The sequence below is a fragment of the Lissotriton helveticus genome, chromosome 7 (assembly GCF_964261635.1).
Source record: "Lissotriton helveticus chromosome 7, aLisHel1.1, whole genome shotgun sequence".
NCBI classification, from domain to species: Eukaryota; Metazoa; Chordata; class Amphibia; order Caudata; family Salamandridae; genus Lissotriton; species Lissotriton helveticus.
This window is the reverse complement of record NC_136068.1, coordinates 1,773,635,761-1,773,658,741: the sequence shown is the minus strand read 5'-3', so window position 1 is coordinate 1,773,658,741 and position 22,981 is coordinate 1,773,635,761.

The window sequence follows — 22,981 nt, the reverse complement described above, 5'->3', positions numbered from 1 at the left end:
CACTATGGGGCCGATTCCGATCCGGTAAAAAGCGCTCCGAATAGTCGTACGGAGCGTTTTTCCCCATACGAATCGTACCTGTAGGCATCCCCGTACGAATCAGCAAGTACGATCACAAATCAAAGCGTCACTCCGTACGACTCGTAAAAAAGACCGTACAAATCGAAAATCCATACGAATTGCAGTCGGCTGTCGCACCACGCAGCGTCCGTACGTAAATAGACCGCGCCATCCGACCCAGGAAGTACGATCCGTGTTGTACACACTCCGTACGGCTCTTTTGCTACGAGAGCTCTAAACTACCGTAAACCCACACTCCGGCAAGACCCGCACCCGGTACACGACAAGCAGGACATGAACGCCATCGTCCGTCTCATCCCTATCCTGTACGGCCACCACCTCGTACTTAGAAACCGACGACGGCGCAGAAGGTGAGCACAACGAAGTCCAACATACCTGTACATGTAGCCAGACGGCCACATCGCCATTGCACGATTGTAATGTCTGGGTATGTTGCGCCACACACTCCCGCACATCACTAGTGTAATACAGAGGGAGGCCGCATGTACGTCATCGACCACGGGGTACGGAACGTCACCGCACATCACTAGTGTAATACGGTGACATGGCGAACCTACGTCATCGACCACGGGGTACGGAACGTCACCGCACATCACTAGTGTAATACGGTGACAGGCCGCACCTACGTCATCGACCACGGGGTACGGAACGTCACCGCACATCACTAGTGTAATACGGTGACAGGCCGCAACTACGTCATCGACCACGGGGTACGGAACGTCACCGCACATCACTAGTGTAATACGGTGACACGCCGCACCTACGTCATCGACCACGGGGTACGGAACGTCACCGCACATCAGTACAGCAATACGGTGACATGGCGAACCTACGCCATCGACCACGGGGTATGGAACGTCACCGCACATCAGTACAGCAATACGGTGACAGGCCGCACCTACGTCATCGACCACGGGGTACGGAACATCACCGCACATCACTAGTGTAATACGGTGACAGGCCGCACCTACGTCATCGACCACGGGGTACGGAACGTCACCGCACATCACTAGTGTAATACGGTGACAGGCCGCACCTACGTCATCGACCACGGGGTACGGAACGTCACCGCACATCAGTACAGCAATACGGTGACATGGCGAACCTACGCCATCGACCACGGGGTACGGAACGTCACCGCACATCACTAGTGTAATACGGTGACAGGCCGCACCTACGTCATCGACCACGGGGTATGGTAAGTCACCGCACATCACCAGTGCAATAGACGTATGGGACATACGACTGCTATATCAACGTTAGTCTAACTGGTGTATAGTAAACACATCCACCACTGCCCACCACTTCCCAGCATCAGAGTGCCCACCACTTCCCAGCATCAGATTGCCCACCACTGCCCAGCATCAGAGTGCCCACCACTGCCCAGTATCAGAGTGCCCACCACTTCCCAGCATCAGAGTGCCCACCACTGCCCAGCATCAGAGTGCCCACCACTTCCCAGCATCAGAGTGCCCACCACTGCCCAGCATCAGAGTGCCCACCACTGCCCAGCATCAGAGTGCCCACCACTGCCCAGTATCAGAGTGCCCACCACTCCCCAGCATCAGAGTGCCCACCACTGCCCAGCATCAGAGTGCCCACCACTTCCCACCACTTCCCAGCATCAGAGTGCCCACCACTGCCCAGCATCAGAGTGCCCACCACTTCCCAGCATCAGAGTGCCCACCACTGCCCAGCATCAGAGTGCCCACCACTGCCCAGCATCAGAGTGCCCACCATGTCCCACCACTTCCCAGCATCAGAGTGCCCACCACTGCCCAGCATCAGAGTGCCCACCACTGCCCAGCATCAGAGTGCCCACCACTGCCCAGCATCAGAGTGCCCACCACTGCCCAGCATCAGAGTGCCCACCACTTCCCACCACTTCCCAGCATCAGATTGCCCACCACTGCCCAGCATCAGAGTGCCCACCACTGCCCAGCATCAGAGTGCCCACCACTGCCCAGCATCAGAGTGCCCACCACTTCCCAGCATCAGAGTGCCCACCACTTCCCAGCATCAGAGTGCCCACCACTGCCCAGCATCAGAGTGCCCACCACTGCCCAGCATCAGAGTGCCCACCACTTCCCAGCATCAGAGTGCCCACCACTGCCCAGCATCAGAGTGCCCACCACTGCCCAGCATCAGAGTGCCCACCACTGCCCAGCATCAGAGTGCCCACCACTTCCCAGCATCAGAGTGCCCACCACTGCCCAGCATCAGAGTGCCCACCACTTCCCAGCATCAGAGTGCCCACCACTGCCCAGCATCAGAGTGCCCACCACTGCCCAGCATCAGAGTGCCCACCACTTCCCACCACTTCCCAGCATCAGAGTGCCCACCACTGCCCAGCATCAGAGTGCCCACCACTGCCCAGCATCAGAGTGCCCACCACTGCCCAGCATCAGAGTGCCCACCACTGCCCAGCATCAGAGTGCCCACCACTTCCCACCACTTCCCAGCATCAGAGTGCCCACCACTGCCCAGCATCAGAGTGCCCACCACTTCCCAGCATCAGAGTGCCCACCACTTCCCAGCATCAGAGTGCCCACCACTGCCCAGCATCAGAGTGCCCACCACTGCCCAGCATCAGAGTGCCCACCACTGCCCAGCATCAGAGTGCCCACCACTGCCCAGCATCAGAGTGCCCACCACTTCCCACCACTTCCCAGCATCAGAGTGCCCACCACTTCCCAGCATCAGAGTGCCCACCACTGCCCAGCATCAGAGTGCCCACCACTGCCCAGTATCAGAGTGCCCACCACTGCCCAGCATCAGAGTGCCCACCACTTCCCACCACTTCCCAGCATCAGAGTGCCCACCACTTCCCAGCATCAGAGTGCCCATCAAAAACATACCATTGTCAACCTCATTACCCTCAGGAGATAGACACATTTTAGCACACCTAAATGTGAACATCACACCAGCTCCCAGGCACCCAGCAGTCACAGACATCATCACACAAACTACAAATCTGAAAAGCAAAAAATTAGCTTTATTCAGCGGAATCACAAAAGGAAAGCAAATTAGAGTCCTCGCTCATTAAAGGCCAAAGGCCAGTCCAATAGAGTCTCTGCAACAGTTTGTGCCTCCATGGGTGTCATCTCACCCAAACCTGCCTGCACATGGCGTTTAATCAGCTGTGCTGACTATGGGGGCACCATCTGTGTAATCCTCCGACACCGCATGGACAGGAGAGGGAAGGACAGGGCGAGTGGGTGCAGGTGAAGTGGATTCATCCACACTGGTTGGGGCATTGCCGAAAGTAGATTAAAAAACCTGGCTGCACACCTCAGCCAGGGTGGAAAAACTACCACCTGAACCCGGGGACACATTGGGGGTGGAGGTACAGGGCTGTGAGTCTGTCCTACTGGGTGTGTGGATGCGTGTGTGAGGTGTCTCCCCTCTCCCTGTGGGTGTGCCTACTTGCCCTTGAGACTGTGTGCGTGGAGCTTTGAGCTTCTTATGCTGTGTGTGTGCGCTGGGTGTGTCTGACCTGTGGCGTGTGTGTGTATGCTGTGTAGGTATGTGAGAGGCAGAGGTGGATGGCTCTGAAGTAGGGGGGGGGACAGATGCTGCTGGGTGTAGAGAGGTGCCATCAGTGTTGATTCAATGGCAGCCACACTCCGACGCAGATCAGACATGGCTGATGACATGCCCTCCATGAACGACACCACCTGTGTCATCAGTTGTGTATGTCCATGGAGGACAGACAGCATGGATGTCTGACCTACTGCAATCTGCCGGAGTAGGTCCACAGTCTCAGCACTGAGGGCAGCAGGGGACACAGGGGCAGGGGCTGCGGTGCCGGGAACAAAGGAGACACGGGGGCTAGCAAGGACCCTAGGCACACCAAGGCCTGGGAGGTTGGAGATGGGACTGGAGGAGGGAAGGGCAGCCAAAGATGAATGAGTGACCATTGCTGCATATTCCCCCCCCTCCTGAGAGTCTGACTCGGAGTCGTCGGCATGGTAAGATGTGTCAGTCACATGTCGTCCGGCCTGCAGACTCTCCTCACACTCTGTGCCACTGCCTCCCTCTGACACCTCAAAGCAGGTGGCACTGTCGGTGTGTCCCTCTGCCTGATCCGCGCCTGTGTCTCCTCCAGATTCAGATGATGATGCTGTGAGCAAGGAGAAGAATGAAAACATATCAGTCACCTGTACACATCAGACATATCAGCTGCAAATCATTTGGCCTCATTTCTCAATATGGCATGCATCATGAGTCACATGACACAGAACTCTGCATAATGACAAGTCTACTTGTGGACAAATGTCAGAGACACAACGCTCAATGTAAGGTAGGAGACAAGGTATAGGCAAGGAAAATACTTGTATGAGAGACACAGTCATGATCCACTGCCTGACAACAGGATAGCTGATGATGCATCACAGTACATTAGCCAACCCTGCCACCCAAATCAAGACCTGGTCATGTTTGATTCGCTTTGACTCTGTGCCACATTAGAAAAGTCCTGGGCGAACTGCCATGTGATGCCATCCTGAGACCTGAAACAAGTGTTCCATCACCTCACACTGCCATCACAGCTTTCTACATCCAAAGTCACATTGTGTGGCAGACCATCAATACTATGTACAAAGAACATGCAACAGATGTTGAGAATATGCACACACACACTGCCCAGTGTGAGTATGCAGAAGCCCAAAATATAGCACATGTACATTGTGCACCTGTAGCTAACACAAGATAATTAGAAAGTGTACCATGGACAAAGGCCACTGAGGCTGACTTGTGCATAAAACACTTGTTGAGACTCAAGAACAGTGCCAAAATATGAAGAAGGGCAGACACAGTGCACATGTGGTGCTACATTTAAGGTACCAACAGGTGTCACATACCCCCCTACAACATGATGATGTGCAAAGGAAGATGCATACTGAGACATTGCACCATAGGAGTACATGTCAAAAACAAGCATTAGCCAAAGCAAACCTCTAATGTGGAGTAGGGCAAGGCATGTAAAGAAGCAGCTGCTGACAGAGGGACAATCAAATGCCAATGCATGAAGTGCCTGTCTGACCAAACCACTCAAACTATGGGAGTGTGACCATGCCTTGGAGCTCTTCAGGTACCATTTCACACACACATGACTACAAACAGACATGTACCTACCCCCTCCGTGCTGCTGTCCCTCCTGCAACTGCCTATGGAGGTCTGGGAACACCACTTCCAGGACCCGGAGCATGTTGGGGGTGAGGTGGCTTCCGCCATGCTGGCGTGGAGCTTCCAGCTTCAGCTGGACTCGGGCGATGCGGCGGCTCCAGCACCGGATGTCCTGCCACCTCTTCTTTATGTTTCGAAGCCTCCTGCGAGGGCCCCCCTCTCTCCTGACAGCCCTGGCGATGTCCACCCATATTTCACCCTTCTCATAGGCAGATACCTGTCACAAATGTAAAGTTACAGAACATCAGTATACCTGGTCCATGTTCCCAAGACACCCATATGTGCACAAAATACATGAGGACAACAGGGCATCGTATGCCACACACATTTGCGTCATTGTCCAGGAGTATGTGGCCTGTGTGCAAACACAACTGCTTTGCATGACATTGAAATTCTACAGATGACATGAGGCCTGCAAAACACTCTTTGAGCATGGCACTCACTGAACAATATATGCTATATCCGGGTGCAATGCAGCACGTGACATGCTGTCACACACCACACTACAACAAATAACTCTCTTGTAACAACACTGTGCACCCTGGCACTCACTCACAACAACATTGCATCTATCCACTATACATACACAGTGGCTATGATGTCACACACACAACAGGTGCACACTCCAAGGTATTGCACACATCACTCACCTGATCCCCTGGTCTCCCATACAGCTTGCTGAAGTTTGGCAGGTGGGCATCCAGCAGGGCCTTGTTCTCACCATCAGTGAATGCAGGTGCCCTCTCCATGTTCAGCTAATCAGGGTCCAGAGGATTCAGAGACAGCAGCTGTGGTTACCACACCAATGTTGTGCAGGCAAGTGCCCTCCCACAGCCACATGCTGCCTTATATCTGTGCTGCAGAGGGTCTGTGAGTGCAAGGAGTAGTGTGTGATAGGCCACCATAATTTGCATCCTATGTTCCATCCAATCAGATCACACCTAAGCCCATGACACACATATGCATGGTTTGAAAATAGAGCCAGAGCTGAACAACAACTTTCGCAACATTGTATACTTTTTGCAAACTGATTCTTCCAGGACACCTGTAGGAGTTTAAAAAAACTCCGTATCCATGACAACCTGGTTGCATTTTGAACAGTACACTGTTCCCCTAGTTGTTCCCTATGCAATTTTTTAAAATTCACACCCAAGTACGGTGACATTGCCATTGCAAATGCTACACATTGAATGGTGTCACGATGCGTACACACGCACGTACCATTGGGGTACGCTTAGCTCGCGTACAGCCGAAATGCGATAGGGAAACAAGGACGACACACGCACGTACCATTGGGGTACGCATAGCTCGCGTAGAGCCCAAATGCGACAGGGAAACGAGGCCGACGCACGTACCATTGGGGTACGCTTAGCTCGCGTACAGCCGAAATGCGATAGGGAAACGAGGCCGACACACGCACGTACCATTGGGGTACGCTTAGCTCGCGTAGAGCCCAAATGCGACAGGGAAACGAGGCCGACGCACGTACCATTGGGGTACGCTTAGCTCGCGTACAGCCGAAATGCGATAGGGAAACGAGGCCGACACACGCACATACCATTGGGGTAGGCTTAGCTCGCGTACAGCCGAAATGCGATAGGGAAACGAGGCCGACACACGCACGTACCATTGGGGTACGGTTAGCTCGCGTAGAGCCCAAATGCGACAGGGAAACGAGGCCGACGCACGTACCATTGGGGTACGCTTAGCTCGCGTACAGCCGAAATGCGATAGGGAAACGAGGCGGACACACGCACGTACCATTGGGGTACGCTTAGCTCGCGTACAGCCGAAATGCGATAGGGAAACGAGGCCGACACATGCACGTACCATTGGGGTACAGTGCGTCAGACATGGTCAAGTGAACGATTGTGTAGGCAGCCTCCCTGTCCACCTTCATGTCACCATTGGGAGAGTTACACCAGGAAATCACACAGCAGGGATGTAGTCTACACTCATGTCAACGATGTGGATGCATACATCAGCATGGCACACATACATCAGGATGTGCCAGGTGTGGCAGACATTGAAGAAGCACAGGGATTGTGACCCTGTGCCTCAGTTGATGTGTGAATAGCTTGCACAACATGTCATCAATCATGATGCACATGTGCATCACATGCATTCAACAATTTCCACCCGATTAACGTCACCAACATGTTGCGAGGCACATGAACACTCGAATGGCCCACAATTCAGTACAGAGAACTGGCACATGATGACAGGAACATGCTCACTGTCACAAAGGTGTCATAGCCGCACAGCATGACCCTGTGTGACCACGTCATGTGTGTGCAATGTGCGACATTGTGCATGCTGTTAGCATATGCGATTAACAGGTCAGTAACGTATTACTCACCTCAGAATATCCCCACATGTCATCCTGGACATGGCAATATCCGTAATACCGTACACTTGTGTGTTGGTGTGTAAATCCTCTGGCTCTGCAAGTGTCCTTGGCGTTGTGTGTGCCCTGATGACGTTATCTGAGTAGTCATATGTCACCTCTGCGTGCACACGTCAGGTCCTCTGTTTGTTTCTCAACACCAGCGCAGGTCCGGTCTAAGTTAAAGCTTACACATTTTGTACCCTAAATCATTGTACAAACACTTCTGACCATTTAGCTTTTATTGTCATACTCAAGACCGTGCCAATAGGGATGTCACTTACAAAGCCTGGGAGGAATGAAAACGCCTCATGTTGGTGAGTGACCCTCACCGTCTGTGTCTCCACGGTTTTCACGTCAGGCACAACAACAAGAGCTGCTCCAATTGCGGGGAACAGACATATGAATACAGGTGTGATTTGTCCCACAAGCCACTCAGACTCCAGCAGTTGGCACAGCACCACAATAGCTCATGGTTGGGATGTAGGACGAGTGCATGTGTGTGGGTGTGGAGACATGTGAGCCCCTTATTAGTACATCATTCCCCATGCCAAACTCGTCAGGTAAACAAAAGAAGTCAGAGATGTGTAATTGCATTAACAAATAACCACGATGCTAGTGCAATGCTGCATGGGATTAGGGTGACAGCGACCACACGGCTCCATCAGAATTGCAGCCGTCGTAGCCAGCACCACGACCTACGGTCCCAGCCCTGCATGTGACACAGGAGGAGTAAGTGCACTTCCTCATGTCCATGATGTCCCTCACCCCGCCCACTGACTCAGCGTCAGCTTCTGGCCCACCATACCCGTCTGGGGGCAGTAGCGCCTCTGTTGATATGCCCCTGACGCCTTCACTCGCTGAGTGACGGACGCAGGCGGTGCATACGTCCCAGAACCGCTGTGACAGACATGATCGGAATGTTCATCCTGGTCCCCGCTGGTTCAACTCATAACCTCACTGCCAGATCTCCCCCAGGTGTCAGCCGTGGCACCATTCTGGGGTGGTGCTGGCCCCGATACCACACACTGTACGTCTCCGCTGTGGTAACTGTGTGGCAGAACACCGCTCTTAATGCTGCTTGTGAATGTAAACATCAATGAGCCGGCCACACCTCATTACAATTGGCGCAAATGAGTATTGGGAGGGTCATGAAGACCCACTGGCACGTGAGTGTCAGTCTCAAGACCACAGGACAGGTGGACTGGGGGATGCGAGTGTTGTGGACACCTAGCCAGACACTGGTGATGTCTCAACTCAAAAGATGTATTTGGATGAGTGGGCAACGTACAGTGTTGTGTTTATGTGGGCGGTCGGAACCATGACCCTTCATCTCCCCGTTGCTGCGGTGAGGACCAACTTGTCACTGAGGTCCTTCAACTACACTAACGCTACGCTGAGCCTCTGCAGGCCTATCTTGATGAAAGTACTGTATGTATATTGGCAAGCATGTACAGCCACGCAGCATGTTTGTCTGTAGATAGGCACGTTGTCAGACCCACACTGCCCTACCCGGACTGACCATGTTCCCTGTCCTACCACCCCATCCCAGGAAGCATCTGCATCCAGGCCTCAAAACCACAGAACACATTCCCGTTAGCTACGCTGTAGAGGGTATCCAAGAGGTACAGGCACTACGCAAATATGTCATCATCCTACCTGACTCTGGGAGTGATGTTTTGCTACTTGACATCCATCATTGCCTGCTACCCACACTCTCTGTGGGATATGTTTGTGTAACAGCTGCCAGTGTATGTGTTGTAGGTACGGGCAAAACGTGGCCACGCCCTTGTCGGATGCCAATCTACAACACTGGTTTTGTTCCGGTGTGGCCTGGATAGCCACCACTCACTGGTCAGATCGATGGCACCCAGGGAGGCTAATTAGTCCTAAGCTATGTATGTATTGAAATGTGACACTTTGCTACTGCCTACTGTTCCTTACAGATATTGGTTTACAAAAGGTAAGTAACTAGTCCTTGAAAGTTCTGTGCATCTGCTGTAGGAGCATCTATGTTGTGTCCTTGCTGTGATGGCAGGGTTACTAATGTACACACACCATGCCACGTGTGTTAATGACCCGTTCACATGTGTGATGGCTTCACAGACCATCAGTGACAAATGTAATTATCATGCTGTATGATGATGGTCATGTAATTGTAACTGAAAGTACACACCGCAACATGACTAAGGCTGAACAGTGCAAATGATGGCACATGTGGTGTGTGTGTGTATTGCAGTCAGCCATCTGGATGTGCAGACAACCTCCTACTGACATTGACATGACGTGTCTCACTGACATGATACATTGTCATGCTCACTAAGACCTTTCCATCTGATCGTTTGTATGCATGTCACATCCATTCCACACACTACAGGTATTTTCCTTTACCACGGAGGAGTGTGTGGGAGCTGGCATCAATGTGTATCCCACGCCACACTCCAAATTGTCTACATTATTTGAAGCAGTGTTGCTTGTGCCATGTACATTGTTATAGTCTTATTCAGACAGTTAAAGACATTTCCTTAAAATTGTGTCTTGCAGGGCACCCCCTCTGGAAAGGCCGGTTCCTGACTTGGAAGCCATGAGGGAGCGCAACTGCATCCGTCGATATCGGTTCGGCAGACAGTTGATCAAGGAGCTGACGGGCAGGCTTGAGGCTCACCTACAACCACGCCACAGGTATCCAACTGCACTGACACCCAAGGTAAAGGTGATGGCAGCCCTCCATTTCTTTGCCACAGGTACGTTCCAATTTACCATAGCTGATGTGGGAGGGATGTCTCAGACGATGTTTAGCCGGGTTTTGGGTGATGTTTTGGGAGCAATGTTGCTCCACCTTGATGAATTCATTACATTCCCTACTCCAGAAGAGTTGACAGATGTCAAGGGGGAATTCTATGCCCTGGGACGCATGCCACATGTAATTGGTGCAATTGATGGTACACATGTTACTCTTGTCCCACCACAGGCTCAGGAGCAAGCGTATCGCAACAGGAAACACTACCACTCGATAAATGCCTAGGTGGTGTGTCTTGCCAACATGATTATCTCACATGTTTGTGCACGTTATCCAGGATCGTGCCACGATGCTTTCATCATGAGGCGTAGCAGGGTACCACAGATGATGCTGCAGCTGCACAACCACCGGGCATGTCTAGTTGGTGAGTATACACTGTGAGCTCTGTATGTCAGTATGTCACAACTTCATGATCTGCATCATATGATTCACTCTTGTACATGATGTCAATTTGCAGGAGACGCTGGATATCCAAACATGCCGTGGCTAATGACTCCGCTACGCAACCCCAGGACAGCTGCAGACCAGCGTTACAACAATGCTTATGTGAAGACCAGGCAGGTGATCGAACGGACCTTTGGACTCCTGAAGAGCCGGTTCAGGTGCCTGGACAAGACAGGCGGAGCCCTCCAATACAGCCCACGCAAGGTGTGTGACATCTTCACCGTGTGTTGCATGCTACACAACATGGCAGTAGAGAAGGCCGTGCCACTCTACCTGGATCCTGATGAGCTGGAACATCCGCCCGTTGAGGATGAAGGCCTTGGCCAGTATGCCAGTGACGAGGAGGGTGAAGATGATATCCGCGGTCACCTCCTCCGCAACTTCTTTTCATGATGGTGAGTCATTTCATCTTTTATGTAAAAGATGGACTATAGAGTTGCATGGGTAGCATGCTGTGTATGCAACAGACTGTAAGCAAGATCACTTGGATGTGTGTTGTGCTGTGTCACACGTTCAGTTGTAATGCTACACACATACGTGCTATGTGTGCACTTGGAATGTACAGGTGTCATACTACATCTGGCTATTCAACAGACATTGACAAAATGACATTATACAGAACTTGACCCCTTGTGTGCCACTCTCATCCACAGCTCGCCCTGCCTGTTGTCCGTTGGGGTACATCGTGGTCATCCTGCTACTGCTCATTATGATTGCAACGTCAGCCACATCAACGGAGCATGCTTGGACATGTGGAGAAGTCAATTTGGGTAAGGACTCATATGAGGCTGTTTAGCGTTGGTATGTGTAGAAACGTGTGGTACTTGTTCATGTGCATGTAGTGTCACCTTGCATACATGCTACTCCATTATGTACCTCATGACATGTATGGCCACTCCCATGACAGGATAGTCACCCCTTCTGTCATCTGTTGTACTTTGATACTCTGGTGAATGCATCAATGTGTGTAGACATTGCCACAGCAACATTGCACATACCATGGCATGACATTGTGTCAGAGGTCACAACCACGGACTCTGTGGGGGATTGCAGCCTCACTGTGTGCATTAGAATGTGACTGGATCATCACCTCCAGCTTGTGGGCCAGTCCAGTGTGATTACCATGAAACCATGTGGTGTCGGTGTTGCCCAGTGTATGTTCCACATCTTAAGACAACTGTCCTGTGAATCAGTTAACATGGATGCATTGCCCCCTGCAGCAGTATATCATGTCACTGTCATGTCGTTACCTCAGTGCAGGTTGAGAATACTGCTACGCCAGCCTTCACAGTGAGTAGCAGTGATGTTTTGATGCACATGATGCCATGTATGTTTAGCATGACTAAGTACAAAGTGTGAAAGATGCATATGTGAATTTTTGTGTTGCACCAGTGGAGTGCGGTCATTCACATGATTCTCTGGTCACCGGCACCATTACTGTGCTATGGTAGGGTCTGATTATGTAGCTTGGATGGACATCACTTGCACTTAATATTTATTGTACCTGCATATGATGTTTAGCATTGTGATGCATACTTGACACACCAAAAGACTGGCTACAGAGTGCCTTCATTGCATGTCGATCATTAGCTTCCTCATCATATGTGATACTAACAGCTGTTGTGTTTTTGCTCAAGTTAGCCTACATGGCCCTTATGGCTAACCAATATCAGATACAGACTTTAGAGTTAGCGGTAGTTGGATTTCCATATGTTTCCATTTGTTACTGAGGTCCACCTCATCTGTGCCTGGGAATGTGTTTATACTACATAGATCTTTTTGCATGGGTGCTCACTTGTGAGCGTTACACATGACTCTAATGGATGACAGACTGTCCCAGTTTTTATGTGTCTGTGTCACAGCATCGTATCTCATGTGATGGCATGATTAATCATCATTATTTTTCACCAGTCAGTACACTTCACAGGTGTGACTGGTACAGTGTAGCTAATTAGGTTTTTGAAGTGTCAGTGACATGAGAATGTTGTCCTAATGCTTATTTGCCTCTGTTTCAGGTCTCCCTCCCAGCAGTTCCCATCCTCTCCTTCCCTCGCCTGATCACCCTTTTGTGTCTGTTGTTTGTACTCAGACCAATGGGCTATTTGGAGGTGGAACCCTTAGAGCATCACATCACTCTGATGAAGAAAGGTACGGCCAGTCGTTGACAGCCTTGTAGGTATTCGTAATGCGGCATCACAGGTGACATCATGATTAGTGTAAATTGGACTTATTGACAATGCACATGTATGTTTGTGAAAGCTCCATGGGCTCACAATGTAAATTATCATGTTGTGCATGACGTCTGACTCCTACAGAATATTGTCCCTGCTTGGGGCTCAACACACATGTCCTTCTAATGTGCACATATACTATTTTGAACGTAGTTACCTCATGCTTGTTATGTGTGTAACTGTATATTGACCACACGCATGGGGTGGGTGAAGGCTAGAATACTATGTTGTGTGTGAGGTAGATGTCTTTGTTGGTGCAGTTTGGATTTGAACACACTAGCTCTTGTATACACCTGCTGACGCTGTGTGTCTTGTGCCCCACTTGACCGTAAGGGCCCTGATCCAGTGACTGTGATCTGTGGTGATTACTGTGCCATTTTGTTGTCAGTGAGCCTGAGTGAGGCAGACACTCCTGCCTTCACATCCACATGTCACTTTGTGCATTGCGGGTGCCCTTGTGTTATGTGTTTGTTTAGCAATTAGTCACACCCCTCATGCTGTCATGTCTTCACTCATTGCTGCAGCTGCATACACAGCCACCATGCAGCGCACACTATCCAGGAACACAGACACCTACAGGATGACCCTCCTTCCATCCATTAATAGAGCATGCTCCTGCCACCCTACCCACAGACAACGCCAGACATTCACCCTCGTGCTATCAAAATGCTTTGTACTCAGCCATAGCTGCTGCTATGCATGTGTGTGCAACACATACTGGCACGACTATGCAGATTCACATGACATTGGGTCTACGTACCACCAGGTCATGTGCCGTGTCCGACACACACACACACCTTACATAGGCACAATATTGTACAGTGTTAGCTTGTCAACACCACTAGATCAGTAAACTGTTAGCTTACAGTCACGTGCCAGAACACAACATGCTCACACCACTTCAACATTGCTGTCACAGTCAGTCAAGTTGGCACATGGGACACACACCATGACCCTGTCTCTTGGGTGTGGTGTGATTTGGCCGTTCTGGGGTAGGTATTTGTCTGATGTGTGTCGTTGTTCTGTATGCGTTGCTCCCATTACAGTAGTATAGTACTTGTAGCTCCATAGGGGTAGGTCACCTAATCAGGTGTGCTTGTCTAGAGTGCTCCAGCCCATTGCCCACAGTCTGTCCTGCCACCGTTATCCTGTGCGGCATTAATCAGATACACAGTAATGCATCATGCTGATGGTAGCTCACATACCTGAGGACACAGTTGTAGGTACTCCCTACATGGACTACTACTTTTGTGACACTGACATGTACTCCTCAAAGTGACTCTCCTGGGCCTGCCTGTGCTAGCAGTATTGGTATTCAATCTCCCCTCCAGCATTGACTGTCCCACACAGGTGTGTCTTACGATCCATGTATGTAGTTTGTGGAAATTTCTGACCAATGTGTATCCTCACTCAGATTCTGATCCAAGTGTGTGGATGACTGCTGTTTGTTGTATACCTTGCATTTTTGACATTTGCAGACACATATACATGTATGCTGTTTCAAAGATTACTCACCAAATGCGTATGATGTTTAGATTATTTATTGGGTGATCTTGTGCAGGAAACGTGAATAAGTGCTGTACATAAAGGGGTGGAATCCAAAATTCACTGCTGGAGATGAGATGCCTTACAGTTTCAGTCAACAGAGTCCAGGCCACAGTGCCTGACATCATTGGGCAGACTGTGAGCAGCAAGTCCATGTGGGAGAGTCTCATAGGGGATGCTGTTGCACCCAGGGGCAATATGCCAGGTCCAGTGTCCTGGGAGATGTCCATGGGCCACAGGCCCTCAACGTCTTCGCCGTGGACGACCCACCTTCCTTGGGGGACCCTCATGTGCAGGCATGGACGGTGCATGGGACGCTACGTCAGAGGGTTCCTCCTCCTCCTCCCTCTCCTCCCTCCCTGTGGCTGGTGTTGCACTTTGCCGTGATGTTGCTGGCCTTGTGACACAGGGAGGGGGCTGCATGTTGGCAGCCATCTGACGTAGCACATGGAAAATGTCCCTATGCACCATCAAGAGCTGAGCCTGGTGTGCCTCCACCCGTCCATAATGCAGGTCTTGCCTGGCTATTTGCTCTGCCTGCTGTTCTCTGACCTGGTTGAGGGCCTCCGCAAGCTGGCTTACCTCCCTGGTGTCCCGCCGGTATGCCTTAAGGATGTTTGTGAGTTCAGGCATACAGGGCCCTGCAGCTGGCTGCCCAGATTCTCGCCTCTGCCTTGCGCCACTCCCACCACCCTGACCCACACGAGCACGGCCTGCGCTTGTGGGCACATCCGATCGACGGGCCCCCCGAGTGTTGGGAGGGTGGAGGTTGTCACCAACCTCAGGGGCGCCCGACAAAGGGTGTCCCTCATTTTCAGACTGGCTCGATTGTGAATCATGGGCAGGGCTCTGACCTGTCTGCTGGGATGTGGTGGGAATAGGTCCGGTGGTTGGCAGAGATGTAGCTGGTACAGTTGCTGCAGGGGTTTGGGATCCAGAGGAGCCAGGTTGGTTGGGGTCATCCACAGTGCGTTGAGGGACGGCGCTGGCGGTGGGGTCTGGGTCCTGCTGAGCCTGGGACTGGGATCCTTGGCCCCCCTGGCTGGAGGGGAGATCCGCACGTTGCCCTGTGTGTGGGAGAGACAGACAGTGTTAAGGCAATATCAAGTGAAATGTGGTTTGGTTATCCATTATCAGCATCACAGTTCCACAAGCTATACATTGTTGACATTGTACAGTTGTGTATTTAGTGGTAGAAAAAACAATTGTACGATGGGGTATTTACATTCTTCCAATCTCTTGACAATGACTGACACAGCCATTGCTGTGTCTTGTGTTGCCGGCACCACACGTGTAAAGCATTGGTAAGTTTCACGCAACATCCTGGATACGGTGAAAATTCTTATGTGTGCGTCAAGCATGCACAGAGTTTAGATGCAGCATATTAATGTAAGAGACAGAGCATCATTATTTAGCATGTCAGCTACTACTTTGGATGTCTTTTGCTGTTCCATGCTGGCCAAACAATGCCAACACCCCTGGACCTGTACACCCACTTCTAGATCATGGCTTTAGAACTTGGGACTTCTGTAAGACGCATCACCTTGTCAATACCCATGTCCATGTTGGTACTAAGGAGGAGGTGTGGCGCCGCGGCCAGGGCGACTGACTCCGGAATCTGGGGATCACGGTTCGATCCCCGGCACCGGCGGCAGATTAGCCCAGCACCATGTGACTCTGGGCAATAGCTTGCTTAATCTTCCCGACGGCCCCCAGCGCCTAGAGACCCTAACGGGTGATTGTGCGCTTTACAAATGTGGATATTATTATTATTATTACTTATGTGCATCCACAAAGGTAATGAGATGGGGCACGTGCTTTTTTAGAAAGGCACAATGGACTGGAGCTTCTGTTATGAGCATGTATGAGTTGTATGCATATTCATATGAGTGCGTGTTTTGTTGTGGTACATGGCAATTGGGACAGTGTTGCAATCCAACGCCTGTCCCCAGGGGATGAGTTTCTGTAAGGGGTGTGTACAACAGGCCATGCTATTACTTTGTTTGTGAATTGCAAGCGTCCATTGTTCATGATTTGGCTGTCCCCTCATGTGGCATGCTGCCATAATCGTGGATTAGTGTTGGTGCACATGATGTGTGACCTTGTCCTGGTGTTTGTGTTTGCAATGAGCACAGGAGGGACTTGTGCTGCCTACACCTGTGCCCATTGTGTACTACATAGCTTTCTGAGAAGTGTGTCCTGACACAGTACAGTGTTGACAGCAAATGGTGGGTGTCTTCCAGGCACATAGCAGATGTTTGCTGGTACTTGTGAGACATCCCTTAACATTCTGCTCTATGGAGTTTGTGAGGCCTGTGCAGTGCTTGTGTGCAACTGTGTGTGTGCCCCAGGGAGGTGCGTTGAGGTGACAGAGGGACAAACACTGACTGATGGAGACAGAGGGAGTGGGAGAGGGAGACAGAGGGAGACTGAGACAGAGGGAGAGGGAGACAGAGGGAGACAGAGGGAGAGGGAGACAGAGGGAGAGGGAGACAGAGGGAGAGGGAGACAGAGGGAGAGGGAGACAGAGGGAGACAGAGGAGAGGGAGACAGAGGGAGAGGGAGACAGAGGGAGAGGGAGACAGAGACAGAGGCCGACCGAGGGAGAGGGAGACAGAGGGAGACAGAGGGAGAGGGAGACAGAGGGAGAGGGAGACAGAGGGAGACAGAGGTAGAGGGAGACAGAGGGAGACAGAGGGAGAGGGAGACAGAGGGAGAGGGAGACAGAGGGAGAGGGAGACAGAGGCAGACAGAGGGAGAGGGAGACAGAGGGAGAGGGAGACAGAGGGAGACGGAGACAGAGGGAGAGGGAGACAGAGGGAGACAGAGGGAGAGGGAGAGAGAGGGAGACAGAGGGAGAGGGAGACAGAGGGAGAGGGAGACAGAGGGAGAGGGAGACAGAGGGAGAGGGCGAGACATGGATGGAGACAGGTAGATTGTGCTTGCTCTCTTGCTACACTGCCTTACTTTGTCACAAAATGATGCAGCTCTGTAAGGTGTGTCAGCAAATAGTAAATATTTAGAAGCTGTGGTCTAGTATCTTGTGTGATCTTTACCTATCCCTGTGCATTGGTCATTATGCTTGTGTGTGTACCTGGGACATATGGCATGAGAGCAGCCTCTTACCCTACACATTGCACCCTATGTGCCTCCCCCTTGCAACTCCCACCATTTGGTAGTGTACTGCTTGGACTCATGGCCACCCACCCCATGCTGCTGGGCACTGTTGTTAGTCTACCCATATGACTTGTGTTTTTTGTACACTCACCAGACTCAACGGCTCCTTCTATTCCATGTACTCCCACCGCTGGCAGTAGGACCATGACCTTCTCCTCCCAGGGCTGGTATACAGGAGGTCTGCGGGGACCACCGCCTCCGGTGTGGTGTGCATTGGCGTAATCCTGTGCCATCTTCTTCTTCACCATCCTCCGCAGATCGTACCACCTGGCCTGGCATTCATCCCTGGTGCGCCTGATGGGTGCAACAGCATTGACCCGGTCTACGATCCTCTCCCACATGCGTGTTCTTTCTGCCAGGCTGGTCTGTCTGACCAATGCGCCAAACAGCTGCGGCTCGACTCTGATGACTTCATCAGTAAGTATCTCCATCTCCGGGTTAGTGAATTTTGGATTCTTGTGTGTGCTCATGGTGTGTAGTGTATGTGATTGAGGGGTTGATGGTGTGTATGAATGAGGGTGTTTGGGTCAGAATGTGAAGGGGGTGGTGTGGGTGTAGATGAGATAGGGTGTATGTGTGAAGGTATGTGTCTGCAATAGTTTGTGTGCTCTCAGTTTCCTCGCAAGAATGGGTATGTTGCAAAGGATGATGGGTTGTATGTGTGGTCCCTTTTATTGGTCAAATGGTGGGTGTGGCTTAATTTGAATTGTTGGGGTGGGTGTTATATGGGGTGGGTGTTGGTGTTGTCCTCTGTTTGGCTGTGACCAGGACATTGATTGTCAAAGGTGTGTACACAGGAGACATGTTCAGTGTGGTAGTGCGACTCGTTAGCAAGTTCCTTGTGGTCGTTTTGGTGTTGGCGTTATGTGTGCGTGTGGTACTTGTGCGTGTGTTTGAGTAGTACGGGCCGTTGGCGGGTGGGGGGGTTCGCGTAGGCTTGGCCGAGGGATGTGCGTGTCGTACTTGTACGTGCGATTGACTGGTACGGGCCGTTGGAGGGTGGGGGGGTTGGCGTAGGCTTGGCCGAGGGATGTGCGTGTCGTACTTGTACGTGCGATTGACTGGTACGGGCCGTTGGCGGGTGGGGGGGTTGGCGTAGGCTTGGCCGAGGGATGTGCGTGTCGTACTTGTACGTGCGATTGACTGGTACGGGCCGTTGGCGGGTGGGGGGGTTCGCGTAGGCTTGGCCGAGGGATGTGCGTGTCGTACTTGTACGTGCGATTGACTGGTACGGGCCGTTGGCGGGTGGGGGGTTGGCGTAGGCTTGGCCGAGGGATGTGCGTGTCGTACTTGTACGTGCGATTGACTGGTACGGGCCGTTGGCGGGTGGAGGGGTTCGCGTAGGCTTGGCCGAGGGATGTGCGTGTTGTACTTGTACGTGCGATTGACTGGTACGGGCCGTTGGCGGGTGGGGGGTTGGCGTAGGCTTGGCCGAGGGATGTGCGTGTCGTACTTGTACGTGCGATTGACTGGTACGGGCCGTTGGTGGGTGGGGGGGTTGGCGTAGGCTTGGCCGAGGGATGTGCGTGTCGTACTTGTACGTGCGATTGACTGGTACGGGCCGTTGGCGGGTGGGGGGTTCGCGTAGGCTTGGCCGAGGGATGTGCGTGTCGTACTTGTACGTGCGATTGACTGGTACGGGCCGTTGGCGGGTGGGGGGGTTCCCGTAGGCTTGGCCGAGGGATGTGCGTGTCGTACTTGTACGTGCGATTGACTGGTACGGGCCGTTGGCGGGTGGGGGGGTTGGCGTAAGCTTGGCCGAGGGATGTGCGTGTCGTACTTGTACGTGCGATTGACTGGTACGGCCCGTTGGCGGGTGGGGGGGTTCGCGTAGGCTTGTTGGGGGGTGTGCGTGTCGTACTTGTACGTGCGATTGACTGGTACGGCCCGTTGGCGGGTGGGGGGGTTCGCGTAGTCTTGTTGGGGGGGTGTGCGTGTCGAAGGAGTTATTAACGAACTCTAACCTTCTAGCGGACTCATGTTCAGGCAGAGGATGAAAAGAATGCGAGGAAATAGTGGAAGGAGGTGTGGGCGGTGTAGTGGGTGCAAATGTCGCTCGAAAAGAGAATAAGACATATACCCCTAATAAAAACATCGTTACACTAAACAACATGAAAATGCATAATATCAAAAAACGTTTCTTGGTCATCATTCTGCAAATTTTAGCTTTAAAGTTCATTTCTTTGGCAGGTCTCTCCATCTCGAAAAACTCCATCCTCTCTAATTGCTGCTCGCGATGGTAGGGTGTTCTATGCTAAGGAATGCTTCTGTCAGTCCAGGGCAACTCCCTTAGACCAACCAGAACCGTCGACCTAATGTCTTCGGCTGCACTCCAAAGACTTCGGCAACCGCGACCCTACAGCTGAACCCGGATGGTGGTTCGAAAAACTAAAATAAAAAAGTTTCTCAGATGAGAGAGCTGCACTTTTAAAAATAGTAATGAAAACGAAATCTTTTTATTTGTCCATAGTTCTCGGCCTCAGGTTAGAACGTCTTTTTCCAGGTAATGTCTGGTCTTGAAAGAACAGTTCAGGCTCGGTAGTGTCCAATCGAATTGACGGTGGCACAGCTTCTTGCAAAAGTTTTGTCACTCTCACGTTCAGAGATTGTTCCTTTTACTCGTGCATCACTGAAAGGCAGAAAACGAGGCACAGCCTCAGTCTCAGAGTCAGCAATACCCTCCTGGACCCACCGGTCGTACGGCAGAGGCAAAGGGACCCTCTTGCAGTGTACGCCGTGGATCCAGTTCTTCTTTCCTTCCACTCGAACGGCTGACCTCGTTGACAAAAGGACCAGGTGGGGGCTGTCCAGCGGGGCTGATTGTTTTTCGTCCGCTGGAAATTTTTCACCAAGACCCACGAACCAGGATTGATAGTGTGTCCTGGATCTTCAGAGACCTGAGGCAGAGTATCGTGAACCTGTTGGTGTAAAAAACGCAATTTAGCCGTCAATTCATACAATTCATACAATTAATCAAGCAGTACAGGGTGTTCGATTTCACTGAATTTTGTCGGCCTTGGCACTCCCCATATGTTGGCCTGACGGCTGAATACTATTTCACAAGGACTAAGTCCCACTCGCGAATGCACATGCATTCTTGTTGATAGGAGTGCTGGAGGCAGAGCGTCAGGCCATTTAAGACCAGAGCTTGCTTGTATCTTGGCCAGTTTAAGTTTTAGAGTGCCATTGTAGCATTCTACTAGTCCAGCTGATTGGGGGTGATTTGCAGCGTGAAATTTTTGCTGGATACCTAGCCCTTCACATACTTTCTTCCTCACTCGACCCCCAAATTCACTCCCATTATCACTCCAGACCATTCTCTGCATTCCAAACCTAGGGAAGAATTCTTTGACAAGGGCTTTAGCTGTGGATAAGGCAGTGTTATCTTTAAGGGGATATGCTTCTACCCATCTTGAAAAGGCACAAACAACAACGAGTACGTATATCAAATTGTTGCACCTTTCCATGTGGATGAAATCTAGTTGTAAAACCTCGAACGGATACGTTGGAGGCGCAAAATGACCAGCTGGAGTTGGGGTTCCCCTACCAGGATTGTATTTCAGACACACCATGCAATTCTTGACCACATTCTCTGCACACTTAGGAATTCCAGCATTTTGCCATACTGGAGCCAACAACTTACAAATCCCTTTCACACTGATGTGAGCCATTCCATGGGCTATTGTAACCACTGCAAGCACATACGCATCGGGTAGCAACCATCGCTGATGCTCTGATAGTTCAACCCAACAACCATTTGCATCCAATTTGCCCGTACTCTCTCTCCACACGCTCAACTCTTTCTCTGTAGCTTCAGCTTGAATAGACTTCACACTCTCTATCGTATCTTCATTGCCACGACCAACATCATCAGTAACCTTTTTGTGTGCACTGCATTTCACAATCGCGACTTGCAACGGCAGGGTCAGTGCCTCAAGAAGCTCATTCACCAACTGACCATGCTGTATCTTCGCTCCATGAGACGTAAGGAACCCACGTTCCTTCCACAAGCGTCCAAAACTGTGAGCCACACCAAACGCATACTGGTTGTCTGTATAAATGGTCACTTTCATTCCTTTTGATAACACACACGCTCTCGTGAGTGCAATCAACTCTGCTGCTTGAGCTGAATTATGTGGGATACGTGCGGCTTCAACAATCGTGTGCAAAGTCGTAACAGCATATGCCGCAGTCGTATCACCATTCGGAAGCTTGAAGCATGAACCATCCACCCATAAGGTACCATCACACTTTGCAAGAGGAGTGTCTCTCAGATCTATTCTCCCTTTCGTTTCTTCTTCTGTCCTGAGAAAACAATCATGCTGTTCAGAAGCCTCTGTCTCTGTTACAATCGGCAACAACGTAGCTGGATTCAACGTGTTGCATCTCTTTATGTGCACATGACTCGCTAACAGGGTTAACTCGTAACCTGACAATCGAGCACTAGTTAAGTGCTGTGTCTTTGTCCTGTTTAACAAAGTGTCCACTGCATGTGGAACCATCACAATCAATGTATTATTCATCACTAAACCAGCAGACTGCCGAATAGACACAGCTGCTGCCGCTGTGGCTCTCAAACAACTCGTCAACGCTCTTGCTACTGGATCCAAAGTTGACGAAAAATACGCGCATGGACGTTGCTTGTCCCCAAAAGACTGTGTCAACACCGACAACGCATAACCTTCTTTCTCATGGACATATAGTGTAAAGGGCTTACTGTAGTCGGGGGTACCCAACACAGGAGCCGAACATAATGCGTTGCGCAATTCGGAAAAACTTTTCTGACAATCTTCAGACCACGGAAGGGGATTAGGTGTATCTTTACAGGTCAATGCTACTAAAGGTTTGGCCAGCAAAGAAAAATTCGGTATCCATTGTCTGCAATATGATGTAATACCCAAGAAAGCACGCACTTCTCTCTGTGTCATAGACACACTCAATTTTGCAATTGCCTGAATTCTTTCTGGGGTCAGTTTCCTTCCCTCCTTCGATAAGAGATGACCTAAGTAGGTCACTTCTTGTCGACAATATTGCAATTTCGAAAGAGACACTTTGTGATGTAAATCAGACAAATGACGTAACAACGATAATGTGGCTTCTTTACAAATTTCCTCAGTATCTGCAGTGACG